Here is a 16,694-nt window from a genome sequence, read left to right on the forward strand (position 1 = left end):
CTGAAGTAACGCTCAAGCTCAATGATTGGGAAGAAAAAAAGCCTGAGTTCGATTGCGGACAGGACCTTCTTTTTTCTGCTAAAACCTTTTTTTTTCTGTCCGAGTTTTTCTGGTAAACAAACATAATTTTTTGAGCTATGCAAAAATATTAATTCTGCAGCAGACTTTTCTAAAATTTTAAGCTATTTACCGTTTTGCATAATTCTTTATATTGAAGTTGTTTAAGATCCACTAATTTGCAGTAAATTCTCTTTTGCAGATAACCATTATAATTTACAGTGCTCAGATGGCGTTGAAGTAACGACTCCGACCGATATGATAGTTTATTTAAATCACGGCCGACCTATTTGGAGTTTTGAAAAACATTTTTTTTCTGGTTATGATAAGATAACTTTTCTTATCGAACCTTTTTTCAGTACTTGCTCTGGATGAAAATCTCGCTTCTGAAGTTGATGATGACGTCAAAACTCGCGTAAGTTTTTGTTTGCATTAACGTAATGCCATTTATTATGCAAAATTTGGGCCCTAACCTGAAAAGAATTGGTTTTACTGCTTTTGAATTTGTGATTGAGATATGAAGAAACAAAGGCATTTAACATAGACGAAAATGAAATTAGAAAAAAATTTACTTGCAAACGGACAAAACAACGAAATTTGAATTACCAACAGAAATCAATAATTAGACAGCTCATTTGATTTTTAAAAATTTTATCAAAGAAACTGGCATCATTTCGGTCGACGCAAAAAAAACGTATATCAAGAAAGAAACTTCTTGGTTCATATTTCATCATGAGCCCTTTCACATACTCTTCGTGCTCCTCATAAGATGCGTCCACGTCGTCAAGGAAACAACCAATCGCTTTGATGTTTTGTTCATAAGTGGAACAGGCTGAGACGTGATGGTCCAGCGAACCACAAATAGCGCATGACCTCCTTTGACCATGTCAGCACGAGGTTCATACCAACCGGAACTTGTGCCGGTGTTCATTCCACTGCAATTGCCGCAATTACCGTAGCAGCTGAGCGCTCGGCTTTATGAGCAGGTATTCACCCGATTTAATGCTTAAACCATCGTGCGTGTGCCCGGAGTCCGCCAAAAAGTTGAAGTGAGTGACCAACATGGTTTTCAGTTCATCACTTTTTATTCCATCCATGAACTTCGAAGCTATGGGTAAGTTCCTTTCTAGGATTTTCTCATCAGGATAACTTCTCCTTCTAAGCAACTCGAGGTCATCCAAAAACTTATCAATGGATTCATCTCTTTGGTGCCTCTTTACAAGTTTCACCATCGCCTGTTGCTCCTGCACACCCGAGCCGAAACTATTCAGCAAGACTCAAAATTCTTACGAGCATTGTCAAGTTCATTTGTCCTATTCGCCATAACACAGTTCAGGGCCGTGCCTTCTAAGTTGCTCCCCATTGCGCTGCATTCTCCTGTTTCTCCGAGAATTTTTCTTCCTCAAAGTACAACTTCATCACCTCTATCCAACTATCAATGCAGCCATCTGACTCAACTTAGTATGATTTCGGTTTCTTCACCTTTACCTCTCCCAGTAGACTTCGAGAGTTTGGTGATTAACGTCTCAAGAGACCTGTTTAATAGCTCAAACATTGATGCGTACATCGTAGTATCATGTACCATGTGAATTGATGGTCGGATCTGACGTGAGGCACTGTGGGCAAACGTGCCCCCGATGGGGCATCCGTCCAACCTGCCCTCGATGGGGCTGCCCTGTGTTTCTCCCTTTGGTTAGACTCAAAACTTATTCTCGATTTCGGGGGAGCCTCTGTATGTCTGTGGGCTCTGAATCCATCAGTAGTCTGACGCGAATTTTCCCTTGAACCGGAACGACTTTCTTGGTTGTTGCTGCTCAAGAGTTCATCAAGCTTCCGCATCATAAGATTAGCCTTGGCGTCCAATCTATACCTCAGGTTAGTCATCGTTTGATCATAGGTGTTGTCATGATCGTTCAGTAGTCGATCAATCTCTTGTGTCATTCTGCCATCTCTTTCTTCAGACTCGTTGGTGGCCAGAGCCAAACTCTCCGCAAGGCACTGATCGGTGTTCTGAATCAACTGGACCTGATCGCATTTGGCTTGTGGTTTCGCGTCTACCAGTTCGTCTCTTAACTTCTCATGGCCCTGTTGAGCCCTCTCTTCTACTCAGTCGATCCTTTTTGTCATATCTTGCCACAGTTCATCAAGACCTGTCATCACGTCGGCAAACATGCCTCTCTCTAACACTGGGGTCAGACCTAGAGACGACGAGGTTAACTGAGGTTGCAGCCTAGTGCTCGATGATGCACCATCTTTCTCTGTACCCATCGACATCATCAGCCTATATAATGTCGATGACGTTCCCATCGTTATCCCGTCTTTTATCAGTCTTGATGGTGAATTGGACATCGCCTTCATGTTCTTTTCTTGCTTCAAGCTTGGAAGAAATCCGTGCCCGAGTGCATTAGTCCCAAATGGTCAAAGCCAGAAGATAGTCCACCAGCTTGGAGCGATGTCATACGTTCATTATACAACGTTTTAAAACTCTTTTTTGCTTTTTGCTTTCGAACTTGATTGTTCTTCCGTGGGACTTATGCTCGACATCATCGCTTTCTTATTCTGCTTGGCTAGAGAGGAGTGTTCCTTTCTCCGACTATCGCTCTTGGTCTCCGATCTAGACGTCCTTTTGAACAACAGTTCTTCTCTTGCACTAGTCTCGGAACGCTCCAGACCCTTTGACTCTTTCCCGGGCAGAGTCGTCGCCAGACCCTTCTAGATCGTCATGATGGTGGCGGTCGGGTCGGATTAACGTTTGTTCCCCTTCTTCGAAGTGATCAGGCGGTGCTACTTTCGCCGTCCCGGCCTCAGCGTTTTGCCCTTCATCACCATCTAGATTCTTCTCGCTTCTAAGTTTTCTCCGCTCCTAAAAGATCCTACGACCTTCACCCGTTGCCTCAGTGGCAAAAACTTCCGAGATGCTGCTATCCGAAGATTGACTGCGCAGCGATTTAAATCTTCGCGTGCTTTCACGTGCAAAGCCTGGGAATCTTAGTCACTTTACCTAACGAGCCTCTCCTCTCCATGTTTTGCGATAAGTGTGGTCAAATATGAAAAAAAAATTCGACGACAGTGCACAAAATCCACAAAAACAAGAAAAACTTACGCGTGCTTATGTACAAGATAAGAAAAACTTTTTTAGTCTCTTAGAGATTCTTTAAACGACTCATCTAAGGTAAAACACTGGGACTGCCCAGTGTTGAGTTATTATCAACTCCACTCAAACACTTAGTTCATAATAGTGTCGCAAAGTCTTCAAGATACAATGACCAACACACAAAATACAATAAACAATAAAATAACACCACACCCTATTGGTGACAGCGATCTCTCGTATCATTATCATTTTACCGCCGTAGTTGCATCAAATCACAACCTTGTTTAAAATAAAGCATTTTTTCAAAAATAGCAGTGATGACTTCAAGAAAGGATGAAATAAAACCTTTGATCGAAAAAATTGAGATTCCAAGCAAAAGCTCTCCTCGCACATTCGGACAGTTCCAAGTGTGCGAGAGTGGGGATTATTCTCTCTTCTCAAGTGAGTTGACCCGGCCTAATATCCACACCGAGGTCTTCTACGAGTTCCCGGATTGCCCGAGCCTTCCTACTAAGTAGCGCAAGGCAACCACACAACCAAAAATTATAATCGTAAAATTTTGTTCGGGTACTTCTGATGAGCCCCATCTAGAATTCAAAAGTGATCGCAAATCTCCGGGTCAACTGGTCCTTTCAATGCTAACTTATACACACACCCCCGTAGGTAATTGACCTTCTATTTCAATTTTAAAGAAGTACTCATTATATCTAAATTTCCTCGGAGGGACTCTTTGATTTTCACTAAAGAGAGTTTTTAAGGGGCTTAGTACACTCCGGATGGTTACTTCGAAGCGAGCTCAAACGGAATTAAACTGACTTCGGAGGGTTACTTCGGAGGGTACCATAAACACCTCAACTACTTTGCAGGGTTCTCCAAAACTGACTAAGGAGGGTTGTTAAGGGGCTTAGTGCACTCCGGAGGGTTACTTTGGAGGATGCTCTGAGATTTCCAAATTTTCATTTTTTTGCCTCCAAGGAGTCTTCGACCAGTGTCAAAATGAATCACAATAGGCTAAGTTCACTATGGGGTTTTATTTAAACTTTTTTGGAGAGTTCCGCAAAAGTTTTTCACCAAGGAGGGGGCTTAACTGACTCCGGAGGGTTACTTCGCAGAGTTCCCCAAAAAATCGCAAATCAAGTGCTTTCGCCGCAGTAAAGCGCCCAATTGCGGTCTAACTTACATAAAACCAGGTAAGTTGAACCAGTCAACCTACTTTGTTGGATAAAATTAGGGTTTTATAAAAAAAATTTGTCGCTCGGAGGTTTCTCTAAATTTTGGATCTTTTCAATCAGCCTGAAAACGGTTGTGGGTCAAAAAATTGATCAACAATTTCTACTTATGGTACCAAAAATTTTCTGATCGGTTCGTTAGTCTTTGATAAATCAACAAAAAGGCGTTAGCTAAATTGGACTTTTTTCACTACCTTTATAGAATCTCAGAGACTTTTTTCGCACTTCTTGTTGAAAGTGGTTAAAAATACTCGAAACGAGCGCAGTAACCCGGTACAGTAGTGGAATAATGCAAAATTTAGACCAAAACTGGTTTTGAAACAAAGATTCGGCCAAAAACTATCGGATTTGGTTCTTACGATTTCGTTCTTTACCAATCTTTAAGTCTCCATCTCTATCCACGGAGCTATTCAGAGGCTTAATTAAAAACTGTTCTAGTAACTGCGCTCTTTATGCTACTAAGCTCCTAGCGCAAAATTTTTATAGCTTTACCTATAAAAAGTCAAAATTTCAAGCCTCAAAACAATTTGACGGAGTTCAAAAAAAGAAGAAAAATTTAGATCGAAAAATTTTTATTTTCGCCAATTTCTTCTAAGTCTTTTTTCGCGCGGTTTTTTTTTTAGTTAGGGGACTTGAACAACGTACTAGGTCACTGCGCAGAAGCTTTATAGTGTTCGGAAAAACTCGGATATCAAAAAATTTGGGGTTAATAGTTTGGTCGAAAATCAGTAACTTTCGAAAAATTAGGGTATTTTTCGGGTCTTAATGGGAGATAGGTAATATATAATAAGGTTGAAAACCTATTAGTAGCCGTGATTCAAAACAACTATAACCTCTTTTACACTGCAATACCCGAATTAAGTCCTTAACTCGGAAGCTCGCAATCGATGGAGGGTACAATCGGACCGAGCCAATTGTGTCCACCACCACCTTAGTTTACTGAAGTAGTAACCAAACGATACTAGAATTGTGCTAAAGATACCCAACAGTTGTTGTGGACGTTGTCTCTGTTTTCCGCTGCTGCGTCTGGAACACGTCTGTCAGCTTGTCCTTCTATCCTCCGGTCACCGGCAAAATTATCATTAACGTGCTTAAATACCCAAACAACACTCGAGATAGGGTACTAACCATCAACCAATACATTCGATTTTTTAATCAAAAATGATATAAATCAATTTGAAACAACATCAAATAGTAAAGTTGGATCACATCTCGTCCCAAAATAATATATAAACTGTAATTTTTATTTATTTTACTGTTTTTGGTCTTGGGTTTTTTGTAAACTGATTTTTGTATTTTTTTGTTTTCAAGTTAAATTGTAATTGGCTTTTTCTTGGTTATACACTATTTTTGTTGGTTTTTACGATTTCTCTTTAACTGTTTTTGGTCTGGATAAGCGGGCTCTTGAATTCCCACCTAACCCTCCGACCCCTGGAATTTTCGGTTTTAACTAAGATAAAGAGCTAAATTGTAGCAGGTGGAGGGTCCGCACCTTCCGCCTAGTCTAGTACAAGGCTTGACATTAAGGCCTCTATTTTGGGCTTGCGCCTCAAGCAGAGGGTTCGTCGCTGACACGTTTGCTGATCATGATGGTCTATTGCCTTTAACAGGCCCACGCAGGAGCGCCATAAAAACGTCTATTGAGCATTCGCCCAGACATTACACAGTGACGGAGCGTAGAAAAAGTATCTGTTAACGACTGGCTGACATCAGTTACCTTAATTCCACTCGTTTTATTAGTCTTGAGCTAGCCATTTATTTTTTGGTCTGTTAAGAGCTAAGTAATAAGCTACCATTCTTTGGTCATCAGGCAAAATACTTTTGATCAGCTTTCGTTTACATGCAAAACTAACTATATAGGCGGATCTCGGGCCCCCAGACGACGTGATTACTATTAACAACCCGGCTAGAAATTTATATTTTAATATGGTTTTTTGTGACCTTTATATACTAAATCCATTAGAGATGGATTAACTATTTCCTCTACTTTAACAACTCATGCTCTGAAATACTAAACAGTATTGGAGTAAATTAAATGCGTTCAGGGCATTTCAGTGGCTAAAATTCATATTTAAAGTCTCTCACAGTCTCTTGGCACCAGGTCTCTAGTCCGTACTCTCCCGGAAATAACGTCGTTATCTCTCTGATTTCGTGGCACGGAAGGGTTCGGATCCGTCACGAATGTCCCACTGGACCTTCCGTTCACTTGATCTTCTTCCTATAAACGCCTTATTGTGCCTTGATGCCACGATAAGAGGCTTCGTTTTTCTCCTGTTATACCGATTGATTTCCGTCTTGCATTTCGGTTATGTTTCTTTTTCTACTTTCCGGTCAAAATGACCGTTTTCCGAATTTCTCAGAAATGTTCTAGCTGGAATCAAAACTTTAAAAAGTTCAAAATTCTTGAACATTCTGAGCCTCTTTTTTATCAGAATTTCGGTACTTAAGCCCTTAATGTTCTTTCTGCCGTGCATTGGAGGGTTCGACTGTGCCAATCCGGGGGAAGGCCACATGGATCCATTTTAGGTAAAGAAGACTTAGTGCAGCATCGGTGTGTAACCCTGGTACGGAAGCCGCTGAAGTGGAAGAGCAAAAAAATTGCCAGTATAAAGACTTAGTAAGATTATGGATATCTTTTTCAGCCGCTAGTTTTGAGATTCGGCTCGTGGCCGGAACACGCAAAGAAATTTTTCTGATAAAACTTTGTAAGAACCTAAGTGTATGTACAGAGGAAACCAGACAAGCAGCTTTTTGAAACAGACAAAAAAAACTCGTTGAAACGTTTTTATTCGTAATTCATAATTGTTTGCGTGTCAAGTTACCTGTTCGTATTGAAGCAACGACGTTATCTCCGGGAGAGTACGGAAAGTCACTGTGATAGACTTTAAATCTGAATTTTAGCCGCTGAAATGCCCTGAAAGCGATTAATTTACTCCAATACTGTTTAGTATGAGTTGTTAAAGTAGAGGAATTAGTTAATTCATTTCTAATTCATTTAGTAAATAAAGGTCACAAAAAACATAATAAATGTTCAGTTTCTAGCCGTGTTCTTAAAAGTAATCACGTAGTCTAGAGATCCGAGATCCAGCTATGTAGTTAGTTTTGCATGTGAACGAAAGCTGATCAGAACTAGTTTGCCTGATGGTCTGAAACTGGTAGCTTATTACTTGCTGCATGCCGAATGCTGCATATTACTTGCCGAATGCTGCATAGAAGTTTTTATGGCGCTCATATGCGGGCCTGTTAAGGGCAATAGACCAACATGATCAGCAAACGTGTCAGCGACGAACCCTCGGTTTCGAACTTAAGCCAAAAATAGAGGCATCAATGTCAAATATTGTACTAGACTAGGCGGAGGGTGCGGACGCTCCACCTGATACAATTCAGCAGCTTTTTAACTTAGTTACGACCGAAAGTTCCGGTGGTCGGAGGATTAGGTGGAAAGTCAAGAGTCTGCTTATCCCGAACAAAAACAGTTAAAGAGAAACCGTAAAACCCGACAAAAATAGTGTATAACCATGAAAAAACCAATTTAAAATTTACTCGAAAACAAAAAAATACAAAAATTAGTTAACAAAAAAAACCCAAATAGACCAAAAACAGTAAAAAAATTAAAATTTACAGTTTATATATTATTTCGGGACAAGATGTGATCCGACTTTCCTATTTGTTGTTGTTTCAAATTGATCTACATCATTTCTGTTTGAAAGATCGAGTGCATTGGTTGTTGGTTAGTACCCTCCCTCGAGTGTTGTTTGAGTGTTTAAGCACGCTAATGACAATTTTGCCGGTGACCGGAGGGTAGAGTGACAAGCTGACAAACGTATTCCAGACGCAGCAGGGGAAAGCATAGACAACATCCACAACAACTATTGGGTATCTTTAGCACAATTCCAGTATCGTTCGGGTACTATTTCAGTAAACTTCTGTGGTGGGGGACACAATTGATCGGTCCGATTGTACCCTCCATCGATTCCGAGCTTGCGATTTAAGGACTTAGTTCGGGTATTGTGGTGTAAAGGAGGGTATAGTAAAATTGAATGACGACTACTAATAGGTTATTATCCTTAATATATATTACCTATCTCCCATTAAGACCCGAAAATTACCCTAATTTTTCGAAAGTTACAGATTTTCGACCAAACTGTTAACCCCAATTTTTTTGTTATCCGAGTTTTTCCGAACAATATCAAGCTTCTGCGCAGTGAGCTAGTACGTAGTTCAAGCCCGCCAACTAAAAACCGCGCGAAAAAAGACTGAGAAGAAATTGGCGAAAATAAAATTTTTTCGATCAAAATTTTCGTTTTTTTTTGAACTTCGTCAAGTCTCTATCTTTATCCACGGAGTTATTCAGAGGCTTACTAAAAAACTGTTCTAGTAACTGTGCTTTTTGTGCTATCAAGCTCCAAGCACAAAAATTGTTATCGCTTCACCTATTAATACAAACCTAATTTTTTCCCACAAGGTAGGTTGACCGGCTCAACTAACCTGGTTTTATGTAAGTTAGACCGCAGTTGGAGGCTTTACTGCGGCAAAAGCACTTGAATTGCGATTTGTGGGGAATTTTGCGAAGTAACCCTCCGGAGTCAGTTAAGCCCCCTCCTTAGTGAAAAATTTTTGCGGAACTCTCCGAAATAGTTAAACTAAAACCCCAGGGTGAATTTAGCCTAATGTGATTCATGTTCACACTGGTTGAAGACTCCTTCGAGGCAAAAAAAAACGAAAAACTGGAAATCTCAGGGAATCCTCCGAAGTAACCCTCCGGAGGGCACTAAGCCCCTTAACAACCCTCCTTAGTCAGTTTTGGAGAACCCTGCAAAGTAGTTGAGGTGTTTATGGTACCCTCCGAAGAAACCCTCAGAAGTAACTTAAACGTTTGAGATCGCTTCGAAATAACCCTCCGGAGTGTAATAAACCCCTTAACAACTCTCTTTTCTTTAGTGAAAATTAAAGGGTCCCTCCGAGGAAATTTAGATATATGAAATTGAAATAGAAGGTCAATTACCTACGGGGTGAGTGTATAAGTTAGCATTGAAAAAGCCAGTTGACCCGTAGACTTGGGATTTTTTTTGGATTCTAGATCGGGGCTCATCAGAAATGCCCGAACAAATTGTATCGATTATATTTTTTGGTTGTGTGGTTGCCTTGAGCTACTTAGTATGAAGCCTCGGGCAATCCAGGATTTCGTAGGAGAAGACCTTGGTGAGTATATTAGGCTGGACTCATTCACTTGACTGATCCCGACTCTCGCACACTTGGAACTGTTCGAGGAGAGCTTTTGCTTGGATTTTAAATTTTTTCGATCAAAGATTGCCTTGAGCTACTTAGTAGGACAGCTCGGGCAATCGCAGGCCATATAGAAGAACATCTCGGTGAGTGCAGTTGCAAGGACACACTCACTCTAGACGGGTCTTGGCCTTCATTCATTTCGAGTGTTCCAATTGAGGGAAGTCTTATTCTTTAAGATAAGGTTTTATTCCATCCTTTTTTGAAGCATCACTGCTATTTTACAAAGAATTGTTTTAATTTTGAAGAGGCTGTGATCTGATGCAATTACGGCGGTAAAATGATCCTGATACGAGAGCTTGTTGTCACCTATAGGGTGGTGTTATTTTATTGTTTATTGTATTTTGTGTGCTGGTCATCGTATCTTGAAGACTTTGCGACACTATTATAAACTAAGTGTTTGAGTGGAATTGATAATAACTCAACACTGGGCAGTCCCAGTCTTTTACCTTAGATGAGTCGTTTAAAGAATCTCTAAGAGACTAAAAAAGTTTTTCTTATCTTCTACATAAGCACCCGTAACTTTTCTTTGTTTTTGTAGATTTTGTGCACTGTCGTCGAAAATTTTCCTATTTATAACCTCACTTATCGAAAATCATAGAGAGGAGAGGCTCGTTAGGTGAAGTGACTGAGGTTCCCCGGCTTAGCACGGGAAGCACGCGAAGGTTCAAATCACGGCGCTGTCAATCTTCGTAAAGCAGCATATCCGAAGTTTTTGCCAGTGAGGCAACGAGTGAAGGTCGTAGGATATTTTAGCAGCGAAATGAAACTTAGAAGTGAGTAGAATCTAGATGGTGATGAAGGGCAAAACGCTGAGTCTGAGATGGCGAACGTAACACCACCTGATCCCATCGAGGAAGGGGAACAAACGTTAATCCGACCCGACTGGCACCATCATGACAATCTAGAAGGATCTGGCGACGACTGTCGACGGGAAAGATTCAAAGGATCTGGAGCGTTTCCGAGACTAGCGCAGGAGAAGAACTGTTGTTCAAAAAGAGGTCTATTCTGGAGACCAAGAGCGTTAGTTGGAGAAAGGAACAATGCTCTCAAGCCAAGCCGACTAAGAAAGCGATGATGTCGAGTATAAGTCCCAGGGAAGAACAATCAAGTTCGAAAGCAAAAAAGAGTTTTTTGCAAAGATTGTATAATGAACACATGACATCGCTCCAAGCTGGTGGACTATATTCTGGCTTTGATCATCTGGGACTAATGCACTCGGCCACGGATTTCACTCCTAGCTTGAAGCAAGAAAAGAACATGAAGGCGATGTCCAATTCACCATCAAGACCGATAACAGATGGGATAACGATGGGAACGTCATCGACATTATATAGGCTGATGATGTCGATGGGTACACAGAAATATGGTGCATAATCGAGCACTAGGCTGCAACTTCACTTAAGCTTGTCGTCTCTAGGCCTGACCCCAGCGTATAGACAATCGAGCTCTTGCTTGGCTGAAAAATCATTCGATGGATCAGAGCTATGTCGGTCGCTGGGTTATACGCCTGGATGGCTACCCCATAATTATAGAGCATCGAAAACGTGACAAACACCAAAATGGGAACGTCATCGACATTATATAGGCTGATGATGTCGATGGGTTTACAGAAATATGGTGCATAATCGAGCACTAGGCTGCAACTTCACTTACGCTTGTCGTCTCTAGGCCTGACCCCAGCGTATAGACACTCCATCAGATGTGATCCGGTTCAAGGTTGTATAATGAACACATGACATCGCTCCAAGTTGGTGGACTATCTTCTGGCTTTGATCATCTGGGACTAATGCACTCAGCCACGGATTTCACTCCTAGCTTGAAGCAAGAAAAGAACATGAAGGCGATGTCCAATTCACCATCAAGACCGATAACAGATGGGATAACGATGGGAACGTCATCGACATTATATAGGCTGATGATGTCGATGGTTACACAGAAAGATGGTGCATAATCGAGCACTAGGCTGCAACTTCACTTAAGCTTGTCGTCTCTAGGCCTGACCCCAGCGTATAGACAATCGAGTTCTTGCTTGGCTGAAAACTCATTCGATGGATCAGAGCTATATCGGTCGCTGGGTTGTACGCCTGGATGGCTACCCCATAATTATAGAGCATCGAAAACGTGACAAACACCAAAATGCCGACAGCCTCAGTGAAAAGACGGAGTTTTATGAGCGATTGGACGAGAAGCAAGCTAACCACGTAAAGATTAAGGATAATTTTTAATTTCTGGACAAAGACAGCTATGACAAGCTGCCACTCACTTGATTGCTTGGCAAGTCAGGGCATCCCATACCAGGACACCCCGAAGTTCCCGCCGAAAGAGGTGCTGAGATAAAGGTGTTGGAAAAGGGTGATCCGGTTCAATTGGACTTGTTAGTGCGCTCCAACCTGGTAGAACAAGAACTTACCAGGCTAGGTATCAATCGTATAGCGCCGCTGAACAACATAGTGAGCGTAGCAAGGGATGTCATGCAAAAGCTCCGCGATTTACTTGATAGAGATATTGAAAAGCTGGATCATGAATCGATGGAAACCATGTAGAGGCTGACTATCCCAGAAAGAACAGAGAAGAGACCGGTAGTGATCGGGAGTCGGGATGTCGAACGGGATTGCCAATCAATAGTGAACCAGCTGGTGAAATCGATATCAAAGGATGTCTCTTTGAGGATTTCATACGTTGGACGTCAACAACTGACCAGCACTCGGCCCACTCAGGGAGTCAGTGTTGAACTGAAATCCAGTATGGCAAGGAGGGTTGAGTTCGTTGATGCAAAAAAGAAGTTTGAGCCGTGCTCGAACTGTTCATCCTGAGATGAGACATTGTCCGGGGAGTCAACTCAGGAAAGTGATCGAGATGCGGAATTGTCCGGGGAGTGGGGTTCCGTCGGGCCCGGGTTAGGATGATTTGTCCGGGGAGTCGAGAAACATGCAGAACAAGCCTGAAGGCGACTGTATATACTCCTTCAGCTCGGTCAGAGAAATGCATCAAGACAGTTATACCTCTGATGAGGAAGGCACTGTAGTCGATCATGCTGCAGACGAACTTGAGTTGATAGCTGTGTCTAAACGTCCGACTAAACTACTTCCGCATGCTACATTCGTCCATACCAATCTGGAACCCTTGGAGCAAGAGGCAACACCTTTAAAAAGTTATGAAGTGTTAAAACGATGGACGATATCCATGCTCCCGAGTCTAAATGTGACTTAGACATATATGGAAGCCAGATACCGATTGTCGGATCTTTTGAGGGCTCAGCGAAGTGACAGGATGAAGCGCAACTTAAAGAGATGAATAGAAATCGGAGCAGCCGACAAATGTGATCTTGAAGAATATAATTAGATTCTGAAGCATTTGTACAAGAAGAGAAAAGATTTAAACAAAGACGGAATTATAGCTTGCAAATGTAAAGAAGAAGACCGAGTCCTCTACAATTATGTTTAAACCTACTATAGCTGTATCAAACTGAATTTTTGTTTCATTTACACGATCAGATGGGCCATCAAGGCGTGGACAGAGTGTATAACCGTACACAGAAGCAGTTTGATTGGCCTGGCTTGAAAAAGGCCTGTGAAAAATAAGTTTCTGCATCTCTGTCATGCCAACAAGCAAAGGATACCAGGAAGCTGAGATTTCCCCAGCAATCGATAGAATGGTCAGGATTCAATGAAATGCTGCAAATAGATCAACAGAAAATCTGCAAGACGGAATCGGGTTATAACCAAGTGCTGATAATGATCGATCATTTCACAAAATGCGCAGAGGCAGTCCCCTACTTGACAGCATCAGCGGAGGAAACCTGTGACCAATTGATAAATGTCCGGATTGCTAGACACGGCTGTCCGATCATTTTCCAGTCAGACAATGGCAAAGCATTCGTCCTTGATCTCACAAAAGAGTTGATGAAGAGTTGCATCACACAAGAGTTGCGCAGGCCCACTCGAGCAATTGATAGCCGCAGACGAATGGCCAGATCAAAAGGCAAACTTGCACTCTAGTTTCCATGTTGAGGGTTTATTGCTCACGATACAAGGACGACTGGGATAGGCACATAGCGATGCCCCCTGTTGCATCTTAAATATCGGGAAAATACTTTTGTTTTTTGTAACCAAGGCCACTGATAGGCAACACGTAAATCCCGAAAGTTTAGTGCAAGGTTTCCTGGTCGAGAGGGGAGTGACCTCACTCTACTTACCGGTATAAGATCCCAATGGGGGAAAATACGTCCCATAGAGCTATAGGCTCTAGTGCATGTGATTTTTTCAGAAACGGCATAGAAGTCTACATGCATAAGAAGTGTTATCTGAGCATATGCTAACATTATGATTAGGGTTAAGAGTTCTTTTGTTAGGACTAAGAGTCTTGTACTAGGTTTATTTAACTATATGGATTCATGTTTTAGAATTAGTATTGGGCATTATGTTTTTGTTTAGTAGTGTTGATGTGTGATATCGACATCTTGTGTTATTATGTGATAGTTAATTGCTTGTGACCTGGACTACTTCAGTTGTGAGGGTGACAGCGTCCAATCATAGTACATTGACATAATTGGGGGTAGACAATCCACCTCAGTTCTGATTTTTAATTTAAAAACGAAAGGAAAACTTCTATTGACTGCTTTCAAAAGATGTGAATGATGTTTTATCCCGGAGATAAAAAAAGCTTGTATAATGGTTCTAAGTTAAGACTTGTCTTTCAGATAGTGATTGATCAGTTATTCGTTTATTGATACTCAAAACTAAAAGAACTGAAATTGAAGAAAAGAATCGACACAAAAAAGATGAGTGATACGAATGACCTTATTAATTTCATCTCAACGAGTCTAGGAACGGCTCTGTACGAGATATATCAACTCTTGTTGGATTGTAATTTTGGACTGGAAGATCCCGAGCTTACGACGTTCACCATTGCACTCCTTAACCAGAAGTAGTACTCTTGTTGGCTTCGGCGACTCCGGTACCGCCGAAAGAGGCCGAAGTAGGCTTAGGCGATGGCATCATGGAGAGATGTCTGGTCACCACTTGGCTCGTAAGTCAGGAATAGGCGAGCAGTGGGACTACAGGTTAGAGGAGATACCCCTACCTGTCCACTCGAAATCCTAAGCGCAGCCTCTTCTTGGGGCAAAGAGATCAAGTGAGGGCCGGGCCCTTCACACTCGGCGGATTCTCCGACAGCAGCTCCACCATCCAAGAAAGTCATGTTGAACGAGATGGAAATCGAATTTTTAGAAACTATCGAGAACCCGGACAAGTAGGAAGATTGGCAGTAGTTACACGCTACGTTGGAAAAGTATAAGGTGAAAGCCCAGGAAGGAGACGCGTGGAAGAAGACACACAATGAGTTGTTGATCAATTTTAAAGAAAAGAAATCAAGCAACCGAAAAATTTATACATGGCGAGGTTGGGTCGAATGGCACCAGAAGTTTTAACGACAATGAACTCGGATGGGTCCAGGGACATGCAGTCCAGGACAACGCCAGAGGAGCTGGGCGTCCACAGGGAGCCCGTGGCACCTCCACAGGCCTAACAGCTTGTGGCGAGTTCCAGACGTACCATACCCCACCCTTCGGACACCTTGATCCTCAACTTCAAGAAACGTTTGAGTAGGTAGCCAGAGCAACGATGAATGAGTTTAACCGAACGAACGGACAGACGCTGGATAGAGTCGTCCCTTCTCAACGCACTGATCGCTCCTCAAGCAACTCAGAACAAGCATCACATGCAATTGTGCCAGCGGGTCCGACACGTGGCGAGAACACCTTGAGGTCGCGCGTAGTGGATATCAGGAAGAACCTCGCGGTTCTGAAATTCTTTGTGCAAGTGGCTGCGGAACACCCCCGAGCCTTTCTCACCACCAAGCGATTTATTCTGGGAGTGGTCACCGGATCATAGGGGACAGCTTGCTGAGGGACGTGAATGAGATCTTTGCGAGTTGCCAAACCACTGCTGTTTTCTTTTGTGGGAGCCTCCGTGGCCCATGTGATCAAAATGATGGAGTACCAGAAAGAAGATCAGTTAGACACGCTGAAAATAATGATAGGCACTCAAGACATCTCTAGAGCTCCAGTTACCCCGGAGTGGGAACCTTCGTTGGTCTGCCTGTTGAACAAGTTAAAACAAAAATACAAACCGAGGCTCGTGGTATTGTGCACGGTCCCACAGAACGCGAAGGGCCGATTTCATGAACGGCAACGAGGCCCGATGGAATGAAATGATCCGTAACTTGGTCAGGAGCAATCCAGGTGAGTTGCAACTCATGGATCTGGATAACACGCTGCGTATGACCGAGCATCTTGCGCTCACCAGAGATGTTATCAATTTAAAACCCATTAACGAGCTAGAAGAGGAATTCAGGACCGCCGACTCCTTGGCTTGGATCAGTTCGACCGGCATAGGCAGAGTTGTCTTGGACCTTTGGCATCAGAAGCGAGTAATGTTTTCCCGCTGCTCCTAGCTCGGCTGTAAGAGGAAGGTTGGTGACAGCTCCCCCGCAAAGAAGGCAGCCATTGCAGAGCCGCTTTCGAAGAGCTAACGACCAGAATCCAACAAGCTCACAGCCCTCGACGAGTGCGTGTAACTTGCCCGCCAGAATTTCTGTTGCTGCGGGGAGCTCGTTAGCCAATCCTGCGCCTGTAGAGGGAGCTGATTCGACCGGCGTGTTGCTCTGGAATCGACCAGCTTCCAGTGCATTGGGACAGTACAAGGCTGAAATGTTGTCGAAATTGAACATGAATACCTTGGCATGCCGATCAGATGCCGCGAGAATGATGAAAGGAAATGACCCCACGGTGTCAGGACTGTATCGGATATCCGGCGTGGATTGGCTGCTGGCGGAGCAAGATCAGTTCAGCTCTGCTACCACGCTCAGATTCGTGGACCCCCGATGGATTGCCTCAAGACAATACCATGGGACCCGTGAACCGTAATCCCTGACGGACGTCCATTAGAGGGCCAGCGAATTGATACCACCCCTTCGAAAAGGCAAGTTCTTGGCAGAGAACAAGCCCAAAGACAAACGCCACAAGA

Source organism: Symsagittifera roscoffensis, chromosome 3, assembly GCF_963678635.1.
Source record: "Symsagittifera roscoffensis chromosome 3, txSymRosc1.1, whole genome shotgun sequence".
Taxonomy (NCBI): Eukaryota; Metazoa; Xenacoelomorpha; order Acoela; family Convolutidae; genus Symsagittifera; species Symsagittifera roscoffensis.